Raw genomic sequence first — 15,237 nt, forward strand, 5'->3', positions numbered from 1 at the left:
CCAATTCTCTATTTTGGGAGAGCACAGACAAAGTCTTGGAGAAAGCAACAACTATATAACAGCCAGCTCTGAGTCAGGACAGATGGCTCAGTGCTTAAGAGCATTTACAGCTCTTCCAGAGGCCCTGAGTTTGATTCCTAGCACCCACATCTCACAACCACATGTAACCCGAGCTGATGCTGGCTTCTGACCTCTGCAGGAACTGCACTCATATTTGCACCCCAACACCAACACACACACACACACACACACACACACACACACAAGTATTTTTAAAAAACTGTTCGGTGTGGTGGTGCACACTTTTAATCCCAGAACTTGGGAGGTGGAAGCCTGCAAGTGGATCTATATAAATTCAAGTCCAGCCTAATCTCACTGAGTTCTAGACAGCCAGAGCTACATATTGGGGCCCTGACTAAAAACAGCCAAACCAAATAAAACCACCACTACCCCCACCCCCACCCCCCCAAAAAAAAAAAACAAAAAAAAACCAACCAAACAAACAAACAAAAACCACCTGCTCTGGCAGGAACGTTTTCCTTGAGCACCAATCATATGGTAGGTGCAGGGCTGCCTGAGAGCTGAAAGCACCCCTCTCAGAAAGCCTGGCCACCAAGGCTGTCTCTTCTTTGTACATTTAGAAGTTATTTATTAGTCTATTTCTTTTCGGTCGTCTGTCCTAACCTAGATAACTGAGCAGATTAGGCCATAGAGTTCTAGATTTTTTAAATGGATGTTAATGATTAATTTTCATTTAGGCATCAAACATTTCTGTGCTTTACAAAATAAGGTAGATTGCAGATCTAAGGTAAGTTTGGACAATGATCTAAAAAGTTCTTCCTAAATAAAAAATGATTTTCTATTTGTGCATTCAATGGACACTTACACACATCAGGAACTGTGCAGGTCCCAGGGAGACTCCAGCAAAGAGACAGAGACAAAGCTCCCGCCCATACAGGCCAGTACACAGAGTAAACAGGTGAACAAGTGTACAAACAGAATGTGTGTGGGAGCCTGCTCCTTGGTAAAGTAGAGCAAGGGCATTAGGAAGCTCCAGGGCAATGGGAAGGAGGGTCAGGTGACCAAAGATTTCTCATTGAAGCCACCAAAGCAGCGAACTGAAGTCACACCTCCTACGTGCAATTTTCACTTCAAGGTCTAAGCAATGTGTAAGAGGGTGAGATCCCTCACAAAGGTCCCCTGGTAGACGCCTGCTAGGGGGGCTGGGCAGCTGCATGGAAGTCATGGTGAGCAAGGATAATGGGGAAAACACCAATCCGGAAAAGTAGGAAAAGTAGCAGGGGCTACTTGAGCTTTTCAGCCACTGAAGGGCTTTCATAAAGACAGTTTATACATTCCTGGTTGTCTACCTGGTTTAAATTATAGGCTTTCAATACAAAAATTTTCTTAAAATTTGATGAGACATGAACTCAGTGAGGAAATATTAAATTATAATTGAGATGTGGCTACTTCTAACCTAACCTTTGTTGCTCTGAAGTTCATTACTAAGTAACACTGGAAATTCTTAGGACATATCACAGAAATGATCATGTTTTTTAGGAGATGTGCAAGCCTCTCCAGAATAGTCAGGATTTGGGGGGGGCAGGGACAGGCTACAGCAAAGCCTCTCTCCTTTGGGGGCTTCCCAATCCTGGAGGGTGCAGTGTCCATACCCAGACCTCAAAGACAAAGAATTAATCCAATTAACTCACTTTAAGTTAGTTGAAGCAAATCAAAACAACAGAAGACTCATTTTTACTTTTAGTATCACTGAGGGTAAAGAACAGTTTCACAAAATGTTGTCAAGTTTCGGCATTTATAGATTCTAGAGACATCTAGAAAAACGAGCCACCCCAGGAAATAGAACACTCACTCAGAAAGCAGCGGCACTGAGGCAGAGCTCAGGCTCATCCTCCGCTTGGGAAGGTCACCCACAAGTCTCTGCGTATGTGGGTCTTCACCCTATATTTTCTTACGGTCAATAGTGGGATTAGTGAGTGTTGCCTACAGAGACTCCAATTATGCTCCTCTGTGTCTAAGTTGTGAGCGAGTGTGTATGTATGAGAGTTTATGTGTGTGAGTGTATGTATTAATGTATGTGAGTGAAAGAATGTGTGTGTAAATGTGTGTATATAAATGTGTATGGTAGTGTGTATGTGTATGAATGCATGTGGGTGTGTGAATGTGTGTGTGGCAATGTGTATGAGTGTATAAATGTAAGTGTATGAATACGTGTGAGTGTGTGAATGAATGGGTATGTGTGTGCAAATTTATGTGTGTGTTGTTTTTGAGACAAGGTCTTGATGCACAACCAGGCTGGCCTTTCACTCTCAATACTCTTGCCTAAGCTTCCCAAATGCTAAAATTTGAGGTGTATGTGCCACCATGCCTCACTTTTACGTAAATTTTGAGGAAAAATAGAGGGGAGCATTACATAGCAGGCCTAGCTGAGACTCATTTTTTAAAGACCTGAACAATTTTCTCAAGCCCCTGAGGAATGTGGGCATGAACTTTTGACTTACATTTAGGAATGAGAAAGTACATCACCACAACTGATTGCAGGTGCAGCCTCCAGGGACCTCACAAGGCCATTTTACGTTGGCATTCACCAGGGTCTGGAGGCTCTAGTCAGAGCCTCAGCACTGTGGCCTCAGAGCAGATGATTTGTGCTAATGAAGTTCCCAGAAGCTCACTATATATACCCACTATATAAACCCACAATAGCAAATGCCTACAGGACTGAGGCCCTTGTCTCTTAGCCCAAGAGCACCATCACAGCGAGGGTGTGGATACTCTGAAACCAGAGGCAGATGTGCTGAGATAGGAACTGTGATGCCAAATGCAGCTCCTCAGTAACACTGAGTTCCAGCTCAGAGAATCACATGTGTCGTGGAACATATAGGTGACTCCCACTTCACTAGGTTAAAGATGTGACAAGTAATAGAGTGACATTAAATCTTGGTATCTGTGCTTCTTTGAACTGTCTAAGGAAGTGCCATCCTACCTGTGGGATGTGTCTCAGGATGGCTACAAATGTGACTCAAGACATTTGGAGATAACACCACCATATGGGACTATCTCCTGACATGAGAGAAGGAACTGATAGAATCATTCATGCATTTACTATTTAAAGGGATGAGGATGTTCCTATCCTCAGCTGCTCTCAGACTAAAAAGAAAAGCTGGAGAATAATCAGAGGCTGAGAGAGAACCCATGTCTCCCATACTACAGCAGCATGGCCACAGATGATGAGGAAGCATATAGGCAGTGCACCTAGTCCAGCATGGGAGAAGGCTTCTAGGGTCAGGTGACAGGACACACCTTTAAGAATCACAACGGGGGGGCTGGAGAGATGGCTCAGTGGTTAAGAGCACTGTCTGTTCTTTCAAAGGACCTGGGTTCAATTCCCAGTACCCACATGGCAGATCACAACTGTCTATCTCTCAGTTCTAAGGGATCTGACACCTTCACACTAATGCACATAAAAAAAAAAAGAATCACAATGGAACAGGAGACTAATGAGAGAGCACACTATATAAAGACATGAAAAAAGTGATGTGATGGGACTCACAAAGTCCTTCTGTGTTGAATGAAGTATGGGGGACACAGGAAAAAATGACAAGAAAAGGGATGGTCAAGGTCTGGGTCACAAGGGATCCACTCCAAGGTCTGAATTTACACTGGAGACAAGGAAGGGTGTTTCAGGCTTTCAGTCAGTTAGACTGGTGTCAGGGAGGCATGTGATTTTACAGTCACCACACTTGGACTCTGGGAGTGGTGTCAGTGAGAATGGGCAGGAAGGAAAATATCCAGGGGCCAGAGGAGAGAGGTAGGGGCCAGCGAGGGGCACAGAGAGGTCATTACTGTCCCTTTTTTGGTTAAAGCATCTTAGGTGGCCCATCTACAGGCCTAGAGCTCAGGAGATGGTTGGGGTCATGTCAGAAGCTGGGAAGAACAGTAGCAACAAACAGCGTCATAGACCAAAAGTGGCCACTACCCAAGGATGTATGTGTTGCCACTGCAGTGCTGGGCGCCTTAAAGTACTGACAAAATCTTTAAACAACCCATCCACAAAGGCACCACTATCTTATTTTATAGGTGCCTAGACAGTCAGAAGGGTTAGGTCACCTGCTGAGGCCTGTGGGTGGTAACCTAGCTAATAGTTACATTCAGGCTTCCCTGTGCTACAACCCACTCTCTTGTACCCATGATGCAACCTCTCAGGTACAGGCAGAGTCATTTCACATAAGAATACACAAATTAAACAATGTTTGAAAAAAATTAAACTCACAAATAATCTTCAAACTCTAAGGCCTCTATGTGAGGACCAGATAGTCAGCCTCAAGCTCCCCAAAATGCCCTTTATTTTGGGCAAAATTTGTTTGGTATCTAACTTTGAAAGGATGGGCTGATGTGAATTGTAAAGGCAACAGCAGCATTAAGGCAACCACTCCTTATTTTTGCTAATGCAAGAAACAACATTCTGCGTCCCAAGGCTGGAGAATGTATCACAGACTGTAACCTTCCTTACATCTTTCTGGTGCAGCTCTCAATCAGGGCATATTCTTGGCAGTTCCTGACCAAGTATATTGACTGTTCCTCCTCCCAACCAAAAATTAAAACTAGTGAATCACAATGAGTTAACACACTATGCACAGTGCATTCTGGGAGCTCTATGACATGAGATACAGTATTTGATGACATTGTTATCAACTTACTTCATGAAGCTTGGTAGCTAGAAAAGTAGCCTATTTCTCTTGCTAAAGAGTTAAATGATACAGCTGGGAAACAGTTAATAAAATGTAACTAATAATAACAAACAATAAAAAAAAGAGTTAAATGTACATTTTCAAACACATTCATTAAGCAGAGGCAAGAAGATAAGATTTAATCCAATAAAAGTGATGCTATAAAATATGTATTTTTAGATATTTTTCCTGGGGTGGGAAAAAGCATTGTAAGGTTGGATAGACCCTAAAAGCTCCTCTAGATACAGATGTAAACAAAACAAAACACCAAACCTCCTAAAAACAAACAGAGCAAACAACTAGTCCATTACCACTCTTTAAAACTTTCAAAAATCTATGCAGACAAGAGAAATTTTATACTCAGCAGAAAATTTATCTTTTATACTCATGTTTCAAACTTTCCCCCCATTGGTTCTTTAAAAACATTTTTTTTAAATTGTTTTTGTTTCTTGAGACAGGGTTTCTCTATATAGCTGTGGCTGTCTTGGAACTCACTCTGTAGACTAGGCTGTCTTCGAACTTAGAGATCCACCTGCCTCTGCCCCTCCCCACCCACTCCAGTTCTAGGAATAAAGGCTTTAAAAATATTTTTTATTTAATGCACGAAGACAAATGGAGAGGTCAGAAGAGGGCATTGGTCCCATGTAAATGAAGTTACAGATCACTGTGAGTTCTCAAGCGGGTGCTGGAAACAGAACCTAGGTCCTTTGGAAGTTGAGCTAGTGCTCTTCAGCCACTGAGTCATCACTGCAGCTCCCCTCCAAGGAGTCTTATCAACTCAATTTGGCATGTGTTTCTTGAGGATCTTGCAGTAATTACTAGGTACCAGAGCAGCAAAGAAGATAAAAAAGACACAACCTTTATACAAAGGTTACAACCTAACAGAAAGACTAACATAAGCACACACTTAATTACATTGAGATAAGGTCCAGAAGAAAGAACAGCAGATAAAAATAGCTACAACTGGGATTTGAGAAAGGCTTTAGGAAAGCCAGACTCTGGCAGCTAGAAAGCAAAGACAGGGAGGGCCCAAGGACTCGCTGGCTCTACCTGGCTTACATGAGGCTATTTATGGAGAAAAATAAACAGCAACAAAAACACAAAGAAAGGAGTTGGGGTTTTTGTTATTGTTGTTTGTTTTTCCTCTCACCATTGTTAATTTAAGTTGCTGAAAATAAAGATAACAACTTCTATCTATGAAGGAAAAGGAAGTGATATAGGTGGAACATGGATATGGATGAAAATAAGACTGGCCAACAGGTAATGTTCAAAACTGTAGAAGACAAATCACTCTCTTCTCCATGTACTTGTGTGCCCTGAATTTCTTACTAAAATAGTTAAAAATTAAACTGGGCACAGTGCCCCACGCCTATAATCCCAGCACTCTGAGAGGCAGAGACAGGCAGATCTCTGTGAGCTGGAAGCCAGTCTGGTCTACAAAGTGAATTCAGGACAGTCAGGCCTACACAGAGAAACCCTGTCTCGAAAAACCAAAAACCAACAAAACAACAAAAAAGTTAAAAATGAGACATCAAGTTGAGTGAGTGTGCATTAGAGAGAGAGAGAGAGAGAGAGAGACAAAGAAAGACAGGCAGAGACAGAGAGGGGGCAGGAAGGAGATGGTCAGCTGATGGCACTAAATCTATGAAGAACCTTCTAAGCTCTTAGTCAAGTGGACAAAGGGTCACAGTGGACTCCAGGGGGAAGTCGACACAGCACAACGCGACTCCAGTAGTCCCTGTGCCTGTTTCAATTCCCATGTCTTGCTCTCACTTCTCTCTCCACTGGAAAAAAGTTCTGCAAAGCCCTGCTGCCAGGCAGGCTGTTGGTAACTTAGTACAAGAATGGATCAACTGTTTCCTCCATGTGTTTACTGGCAAGACAACTGCAAACAGTGATGCCTTCACCAAAAGTACAACCCTCAATACTGTGGCAAACCCAGTTTCTTTACCCAGGCGAACACACACTCTTGCACACATGTGTGCACACAACACACAAACACATATATACAAATGTACACACATACATACTCACATTTTCTTTGAGGATCACAGGGAAATAGTTTTTTTAAACATTTCATTTTAAAAACCACATACCAGATTCTTGTAACACCAGTACAAGGGTTTCCAAAGGCCCATCAAGAAATACTTTGATTTTAGCACTTCTAACCACTGACAAGAGTTTTAAATCAAACACTGGGAATGTATAATGGAATGTTTTGACTTGAGAGGTTTGCTCTGAATACTGAATTAACATATACTAGCACTGCACATCCTGGTTCAAAAATGTGACATGACAACGTTACTTGCTGTGGTAGTTTGAATTAAAAATGACCCCCATAGGTTCACAGATTTGAATGTTTAGTCATCAGGGAGAGGTACTATTCGGAAAGGATTAAGAGGTGTGGCTTTGTTGGAGGAAGTGTGTCACTGGGGGTGGGCTTTGCAGTCTCTTTCTGCTGCCTGAGGATCTGGATGTAGAACTCTCAGCTATCTCTCCAGCACCATTTCTGCCTATGTGCTGCCATGCTTCCTGCCATGATGATAATGGACTAAACCTCTAAAACTAAGCAAGCCCCAATTAAATGCTCTTTTATAAGACTTGCTGTGGTCTTGGTGTCTCTTCAATACTAAGACACTTGCCGTATTGAGGGAGAGAGGGGAACAGGGAGATTAGTTACACTCTTACAAAAGATATCACCCCATCTCCCTTTAAAGGCATGGCCTGTTGGAATTTAGATTTTTTGTTTTAAGTTGCAAAACCAACATGTGAATCTTACAGGATAGATTAGTATCTACCATTACAAAAATAAAAAGGAAAAGATTACTGACTTGGTTTCACCCCACTCCACTACTCAGAAATGGCAACCAGTAATAGTTTAGTATTTGTTTTCCATTTCTGAGGCCAGTTTAAATTTATGGGTATGAGATCACATATGATTACAACTTAATATGTGTACAAGTAACAAATATACATATATCTACAGTATGTGTACAAATATGTATATAACACATATAATAATTATAATATACATAATATATAAGAAAGATTTGTCCCTGCCCTGAAATCAGGATAGCTGTTAGAGATGCTTCTCTGTTTTGTGCATGCAGTTAAAGTCTACACTGTATTAGAAGGTGGGTCCACCCACCCCAATATAAATCTGAGAGAGCTCCAGAGAGCAGGGAGTAAGGATTCCCACTTACAATGCATGCATGAGGTCCTTCTATGAATAACCTAGTTTGGATTTCTTCTATGATTGATTCTAAGTCCTCTGTGGTTCTTACTTTCACATACATCCATCCTGGAGATTCCAGACCCAGAATTCCTGAAGTATCTCTTTTTCTACACAGAAGATATTGTTGAAAAGCAGGGTTCCTCTTTATATTCTAGCACAAGGGTTTGTAAACTATAGTCCAGCACCTGTTTTGTAAATAAAGTTTTATTTGAACACAGCCATGCTCCTTTGTATATGGCTTCTGGCTGCTTTCATACCGTAGCAGCAGAACTGCATGGTTGTAATTTTTTGCTGTGGTCATGCAAAATTTTTGTGGTCACACAAAAAATGTTGATTTGTATTAGTATATTTTAAACACAGCTTCCCCAAACTCATCAAAAAATTTGGAAGACTTGAATAACACACCCCATACCTAGTATCTTTGTTCAGGCCAAGGGGTCTCGTTTTACTTAAAAAAAGAAAAAAGAAAGAGAAAACAGAAAAGAAGCCACTAGAATGTAGTTGTCTAGCACGCTGATGTGTGATAGACGAGACCTTTCATTAGATTCTTTCCTTTGTTTCATGCCCTGTCTACACAAACTTGAGATAGAAATTATATACATATAATTGAGAGATGTGTGTGTGTATGTATCAAAGCAAACAGATTTCTCCATCCTCTACCCAAAGAGGCCATCATGTTATCATGGGGCAGCTTAAACATTTTGACTGATATGTTAGAAATGATCTGTGCATATACTATTGCTTCCACAGGTGGGAGAAGGGGGATGGGATCCAAACTGTGACCACTTGTGTTCTTTCTATAAGACTACATTGATGATGGAGCCTCCCTGAGTAGATATTTATTTCACTCTTCTGGACTTTGGGGAATTAATCACAGGACCTGTCTGGAACTTACAGTCAAGAGTGTAGGTAACTATTGGTCAGTTGAGACAATTCCCAGTCTGAATGAGTATATGAAACATGGTCCTGTAAGAAGATCAATACTGCTTAGTAAAGTGTGCTTCAAAAGCATAAGTGAAGGCAACCAGAGGCCTACACTGTTAGGATGACAATTAAAACCAATATTTATTACCATGTGTCTGGCAAACAACATTGTTTGTCTTGCTTCCTCCCTTCTGTCTTTTAGAAGGAAATATCTCTTCATGAGGCAGTAAGAGCCTCGATAGAAGAATCCCTAACAACCTGATGTCAGTTCTCGGACTAGTGTTGTGGAGGATATTTGATCTTTCAGAACTTTAGTATCTCCAGTTTTATAATTAGGCTGTTGTTAGTAGGTGTCCCAAGCACCTATGGTTTCCTGAAAGAGATTTATGCTAGCATTTGTGTATATTTCTTTCCAGCCCTGTGTTCAGCAGTGTTACATTTCTGAAGCTTGAAATAGCCCATGATGAGAATATTTGCACCTTAGAAATGATCCCGTGTTCCATGTCTGAGCTTTTTCTACCTGGGGAACAAATTGCTAAGCGCTTACCAGCACATTGCTGCCATTGTTGGGGCCAAGGTGCATTGAGTTTGTTTGGCTTCTTTTCTGTTTTCTTTTACTTACACAAGGGAGGACTTCTCACAGTGATAACCAGGAATGTGTAAGTAAAAGAATTCTAAGACTGAAGTATACCTCAACATATCCAAGCCTAGAAACTACAAACAGAACTGAACGTGGGGGAAAGAAGGCAAAAGCATGCTACCCTGATGTTTCAGAAATGACCTGTCAACTAGTTGGTAATCTTATACTAACCCCTACACATTTGGCATGATCTCTCCATACACATTGGAGAGATACACACTTCCCTGAACCGACAGGTCTGCTTTGCCACTTCAATGCTGAAATCCTGATTCTTACATGGATCAACTCAGCAGGCATAGAAACAACCAAGGCACACATGAACGTCTCTGAGTTTGCAGAAGGCCAGAGCCACCATCAAGTGTGGGGATCTGGTACTTAGTTTCAAAGTGAGGTCGAAGTAGTCCTGAATAGCAGAGGTTAACACTCTCCGTAGTGCTGTGTAGAAAGATCATAAAGTAGAAAACCCTCTGAACTATGCCCCTCAAGCACTGCCTACCTCAGCGGTTCTAAAGTGTGGTGCAGTGAACCACAGGTGCAGGTATCTACGAAGTCAAAACCACTTCTAAACAGTAAGAAGATGTTACCATTTTCAGAAGTATACTTGGAAATCTCCAGAAGCTACATGGCATATTTTCCTGCAACAGATTGAATGCAGAGGCAGATATAAGAATCCACCTATCTTCTAAGCAGAGATTTGCAGAAATGGGGGAAAAAAGCCTCTCTTAATAACTTTGTTTTGGAAAATACAGGATTTTTTTTTAAAATGTCATGTTAAATATAATCTGTCTATTCTGAATTATTAAGTTATTAAGCTTTATTTATATACGGCAAATATCAATACGGCCCATATAACAAAGGTTCTTTAGGCGTGCAACCGGTTCTAAGTCCAAAAGTTCGGCAACTTCTGCTCAGGGGCTATCAGCCTTGCGGCAGGGAGATGTGCGGTTCTGGTGTACTGGCCTGGCCAGCGAGAACAGTCCCATTCTCCTTGGGTTTCTCAATCAACCACCTTGGGCTCTGAGCCTAACCCTTCCACTGAGGGGTCTCTAGTCCTCACTCCACTTCCCTTTGCCCCCTGTTGGGTATTCTTTCACCGCTGCTTTCTTTATACCGTGGGCCGGGCCTGGCAGACTACCCGGCGCAGCCCGCGCGGCCCACGAGGCCCGCACAGCCGCAGCGAGAACTCCCAGGGCGCTAAGAGCCACTCCTAGGCCGAAGCAACGCAGGCTGCGGAGCAGGAGCGGTCTCCCCAGGAGCCGGGTCCACGGCCTACCCCAGCTCGCCCCGTGTCCCCGGGGTCTGCACCATGGAGAAGGCCTGCACGGACGCCCCGGGGCCGCGTGCTACTCACCGCTCACCCTGGCCCTCCGCAAGCACACAGCCGGCTGCGACCGAGTACTGACCCAGGCCGACTCCGCGCCCCTCCCCTCCAGCGGTCCTCCCGACGCTTCAGGCAGCGAGGCGGGACCCGAGGGAGAGCAGGCCGGAACCAGCTGCTGCAGGACGGGGGCGGGGCTTGGGGCTCAGTACCCACTAGGGGCGGGGCTTTGGCTTCAGTACCGGACACTCCCGCCACAGGGGACGGGGACTGGACACCCCCTCCCTTTGGAACCCTCTGGCCGAGGCGGACAGGCGGAGTGTAGGACCTGTCCGGCCCCGAGGGCCATAACTTGAGGCTGTGACCAAGCAACAGAGCCTGGGACACCTCTTTCCAGAACCCGAAGGCAGGCCATACCCAGGGGCGGGTCCTAGGCCCCTCCTCATCCCCAAGGTCGACCTGGAGCCTGAGGCTGAGTGGCAGAGTGCCCGGCCCCGCCCCTAGGTCCCGAGACTCTTGGCCCCGGGCGGGGAAGGGGCGGGAACTAGGACCTGTCCGGCCCCTCACTGTACCGCCCAGTCCCGAAGGCGTTCGAAAAGCGCAAGGCCTTAGATCCCCACCAGCCTCCCGCTTCTCCGCCAAGGAGGGAGAAACTGGACCCCGGGGCTGCGACCAGCTTTGCCAGTAGCTCACTCCCAGGAAGTGCAGCAGAGTTTAACTAGCTCAGGGGGTCAGAAAAAAGAAAGGTGTTCTTTCCCCACCTTTCTTTTAAATGCTTGGTGGTAAGTACAACCGTCGTTTTCTGAGTGTTTCAGTACACCAAGAAATCAGTCATCTCCTTGTCTCCAGGTCCCTGTCCGTGCCTTCCCCATCCCCTTTGCCCTTCACTTCCTATTCCTACCCCAATTATTGTTTTGTTTGTTTCAGAATCCTTAATGGGGTTTTAGTTGTTTTGGGTCTGGTTTTGAGACAAACTCACAGGGCCCAGGCAGACATAGAGGTCATAGTTTGGTGGAATTCAGCCTGACCTTGAACTCCCTTCACCCATCTTTAAAGTGCTGGGATTGCAGGTGTGCCCCACCAGAGCCAGCTCTTTTAAAAAGTCAGCTTTCCTGTTTTTATTTGCACAAAGCATGGGAAGTGGACATCAGGAACACTAAAAATAGGACCTCAACATTTCTCTGGCTTACACAGAATGCAAAATTTCTATATATAAAACTGTATATAAACCTATAGTACATGCTGCCCACCGATCTAAAGTCTGAGTTCTGAGATTCAGTTTAACCCCTCAAGTCAATGTGAATTCAAAGATAACGATTAGCTCGAGATGAAAGGTGGTGAGGTTTTGTATACCTACATTATTTGGAAAATTAGTATAGATTTCTAGACTGAGTTAACCTGACTGAGTATCATTATAGGGTGACTAAAACTAATATGTCAAACATCTGTCTAGGCATGGGGGTTTTGCTGCTCTAGATTGCTCCCTTATTGTGGAGTACCCCGAGTATTAGGGACTCATAGGTGAGCTTCAGTTCCAAGCTATCAAAGCCTAAGGCTTATTATTCCAGGTACTCAAGGCTTATTGCCTGGGATTTAGAGTACTCAGCAAGCAACAGGCAGAATTTCAGCTACTGATCTTTGGGGGTCAGGACCCTTGCTGTCAAAGCGACCAAGCTTTGCAGCCCCTGCTTTCTGTTCTTCAGAGCCCCTGCCTGAATTTCGCTGCATTTCTGCTGTTCCTTTATAGTCATAGCTTCTTGGGTTTTCTTTCCTGGAAACCCGTTAGCCACTTCTCGTGTTAGAACTGAGCTCTTGGAAGGCTCTGGAACTCGTAGCTGCCCTCTGTGTTGGTACTCTGAGCTCTGGCTGTTTAATCCCTCAGCTCTTGGTGACTCTGGAACTGCCAATGCCAGTGCTGCTGCCACTGCCCTCAGATAGGGACGTCTCACCCTCCCTCCATATAGCCTGGCTAGCTTGATAAGGACTGTAAGTAGGCAAAGAGGTTATGAAGTGCTGTGCAACCTCAGGAAAAGTCTTCCAGAATAACAAGCCAGAAGGGGAGCTTGTGTGTGCATTGTAATCTCACCAATTACAGCCCTCATGTGCATAGTTCCACCAATCACAAGTGCTGTATAAACAAAATGAGAAGCTTCACTTATGAGCCAATCACAAGCCTCACCTTTAATGAGTCACAGTTTATTTTTCTCCTGAGTCAGCAAAGGGTTACTTCCTTCTCTAGTCCAGAGGAAGAATAGTGTCCCAGTGAGCAGGATGATCTAGAGTTCACTGCCTTTGTCTTGTAGAAAGCTGTCTTTCAAAGCCATGACTTGCTGAAGAAGTCATGACTGGAGCAGGGCTCTCAGAGCAGAAGTCTTACTTTCAGCAATAGCAGGCAGGTGCAGTGCTCCTTGAAGCTGTTGAGTAGCAGAATCCATACCCAGCCTTGCATTTTGGAAGGAAACTTCTCAAGAGAGAAGCTATAAAGGGAATGTGAAACAACAGGATATTTCACAACAGGATATTTACAGGAACACTCCATCCTGCAGGGAAGCTCTTTAAGACAGGAAATAAAGGAAGTCCCTGAAGCTGACCAAATTCGCTCCCCTCTTCCAGCACATATAAGCAATAAGAATTGTTCAGAGTCATTTTCAGACAAGACAAGCTGCCTGGAAGAAAGCAAAGATAAGTGAACTGCTTATAAGAAATAAAGACAAGCAGAGATGCTTAGAAGAGACTCAGATCAGCTACGCCACCTAGAAAGAACACTCTCCCAAAACACTGAATTGCTTGCAGGATGTGCATTGTATGTCAGGCTGATAGCTCTTGTGAGCTGTCATCCATGCTGGGGTAGACTTTGATGATGGCAGCTGTCACTGAGTCATTTCTGCTCCTGTAAGGAACTTCTGTGGTAACACAAGTAAAACTCATTGGTTCACCAGGTTGGACTTTGACAGTGTCTGCACTTTGATCTCTCATCAGCTTCCTGCTTGGAATGAGTAGTACACTTTGGTTCTATTGTCCTAAAGCACTCTCTTCAGTCCGACTCTGGGTCCCAACTTCCTTCTCTCATGCTTTGGAAAAAGTAACCTTGCTGTTTTCACTGTTATTCTTCTAACATCCTGGCCTGGCCTCTGCCCCCAGTACTACACTGAGACTGCTGTCTCTGAGTTTCAATAGCCCTTTCATTGTCATATCTAATATCACAATTGTTATCTAAGGCTATTTTTACTGAACTTTGTAGTTGTATTTACTCTTTTGTTTTTCAAAACTCTGTACCTTTGGTGTAGTGAGAGTGTAAACAATGTGTGCCAATAAGCACATGTTTTGGGAGATTAGTAGAGAAGGCCAGAAACCAGCTGGTTTAGACAAATAAGGAGGAGTGATATAATAGAATGATGACATGCTTAAAAATTAAAGGTATAAAAACCCAAAGCTTGGACCGAATGAAGAAATCCTTTTTCTCGAGTACTCTCATGTAGGGCAGCAGAATGTGCTGTCACCCTGAGGAGAGCTTCCCACCCTGCAGTTTGGAATGACAAGCTTGCTTATCTGGCCGGCCGAATTCTCACCTTACCCCAGAAACACTGGAGCTGCCTGAGCCACGGAATCCCAGAGGATAGGAAGTGCCGTGATTGTGTACCTGTGATGATAGTCATCAGCCATGACAGAGACTCCTGGAGTCCAGGAGAGGTACCCCGCTACGAACATACTATATATTGGCTCATAGTGATTGGATGTGTGTTCACTGGATTGATATTATTAAAGTGCTTTTGTTAAACTGAAAACAAAGCCTCCAGCATAATCTATCCTCGCCGGCAGCTGGCTTGGGGACTGGCCAGAGTGTGCTCGTGACATTTGGACATCATGACATTTCACTTTCTTGGCTCTGTTAGTTCTCAGACCATTTGGTTGGGTTGTTGAGCTGCTCGGCAAGTCTGCTGTTTTCAAAGGAATTACAATGGTTTACCTAAATGAATAACAAGTACTACATATGCACTGTAGATATTTCTTGTTGGTTTGTTTTTTGAAAGCTTTTTAGGTTGACTACCCAAATGAAACCTTATTGTTAACTTTAAACAACTTTTAGTAGGGCATATATTTTAATTTTTTCCAATTAATTTTGACATTACACTAGCTTAAGGAGAGAAAATATCTTCTTCGATTTGTTTCTCTGCTCTTATTTGCACAGGAGCTGGGTGGCCATTAAATCCGTTCACTAAAACAGCTGAATGCAGAACATTCTACTCTATCTTCTTCGATTTGTTTCTCTGCTCTTATTTGCACAGGAGCTGGGTGGCCATTAAATCCGTTCACTAAAACAGCTGAATGCAGAACATTCTACTCACAGGACAGAAATAACCCCAGAAATCTA

General features: G+C 43.7%; 1 protein-coding gene across 1 annotated transcript in view; it reads right to left on the minus strand.

The window, feature by feature from the left end:
• Positions 1 to 11,061, minus strand: part of Aco1 (aconitase 1) — a 69,277-nt gene extending 58,216 nt beyond the window's left edge. Inside the window, exon 1 of the mRNA XM_021627109.2 lies at positions 10,899 to 11,061. The gene's annotated coding sequence lies outside the window, so the exon portion shown is untranslated. The remainder of the gene's footprint in view (positions 1 to 10,898) is intronic.
• Positions 11,062 to 15,237: the final 4,176 nt, after the last annotated feature.

This window comes from Meriones unguiculatus, chromosome 9, assembly GCF_030254825.1.
Source record: "Meriones unguiculatus strain TT.TT164.6M chromosome 9, Bangor_MerUng_6.1, whole genome shotgun sequence".
In the NCBI taxonomy this organism is placed as follows: domain Eukaryota; kingdom Metazoa; phylum Chordata; class Mammalia; order Rodentia; family Muridae; genus Meriones; species Meriones unguiculatus.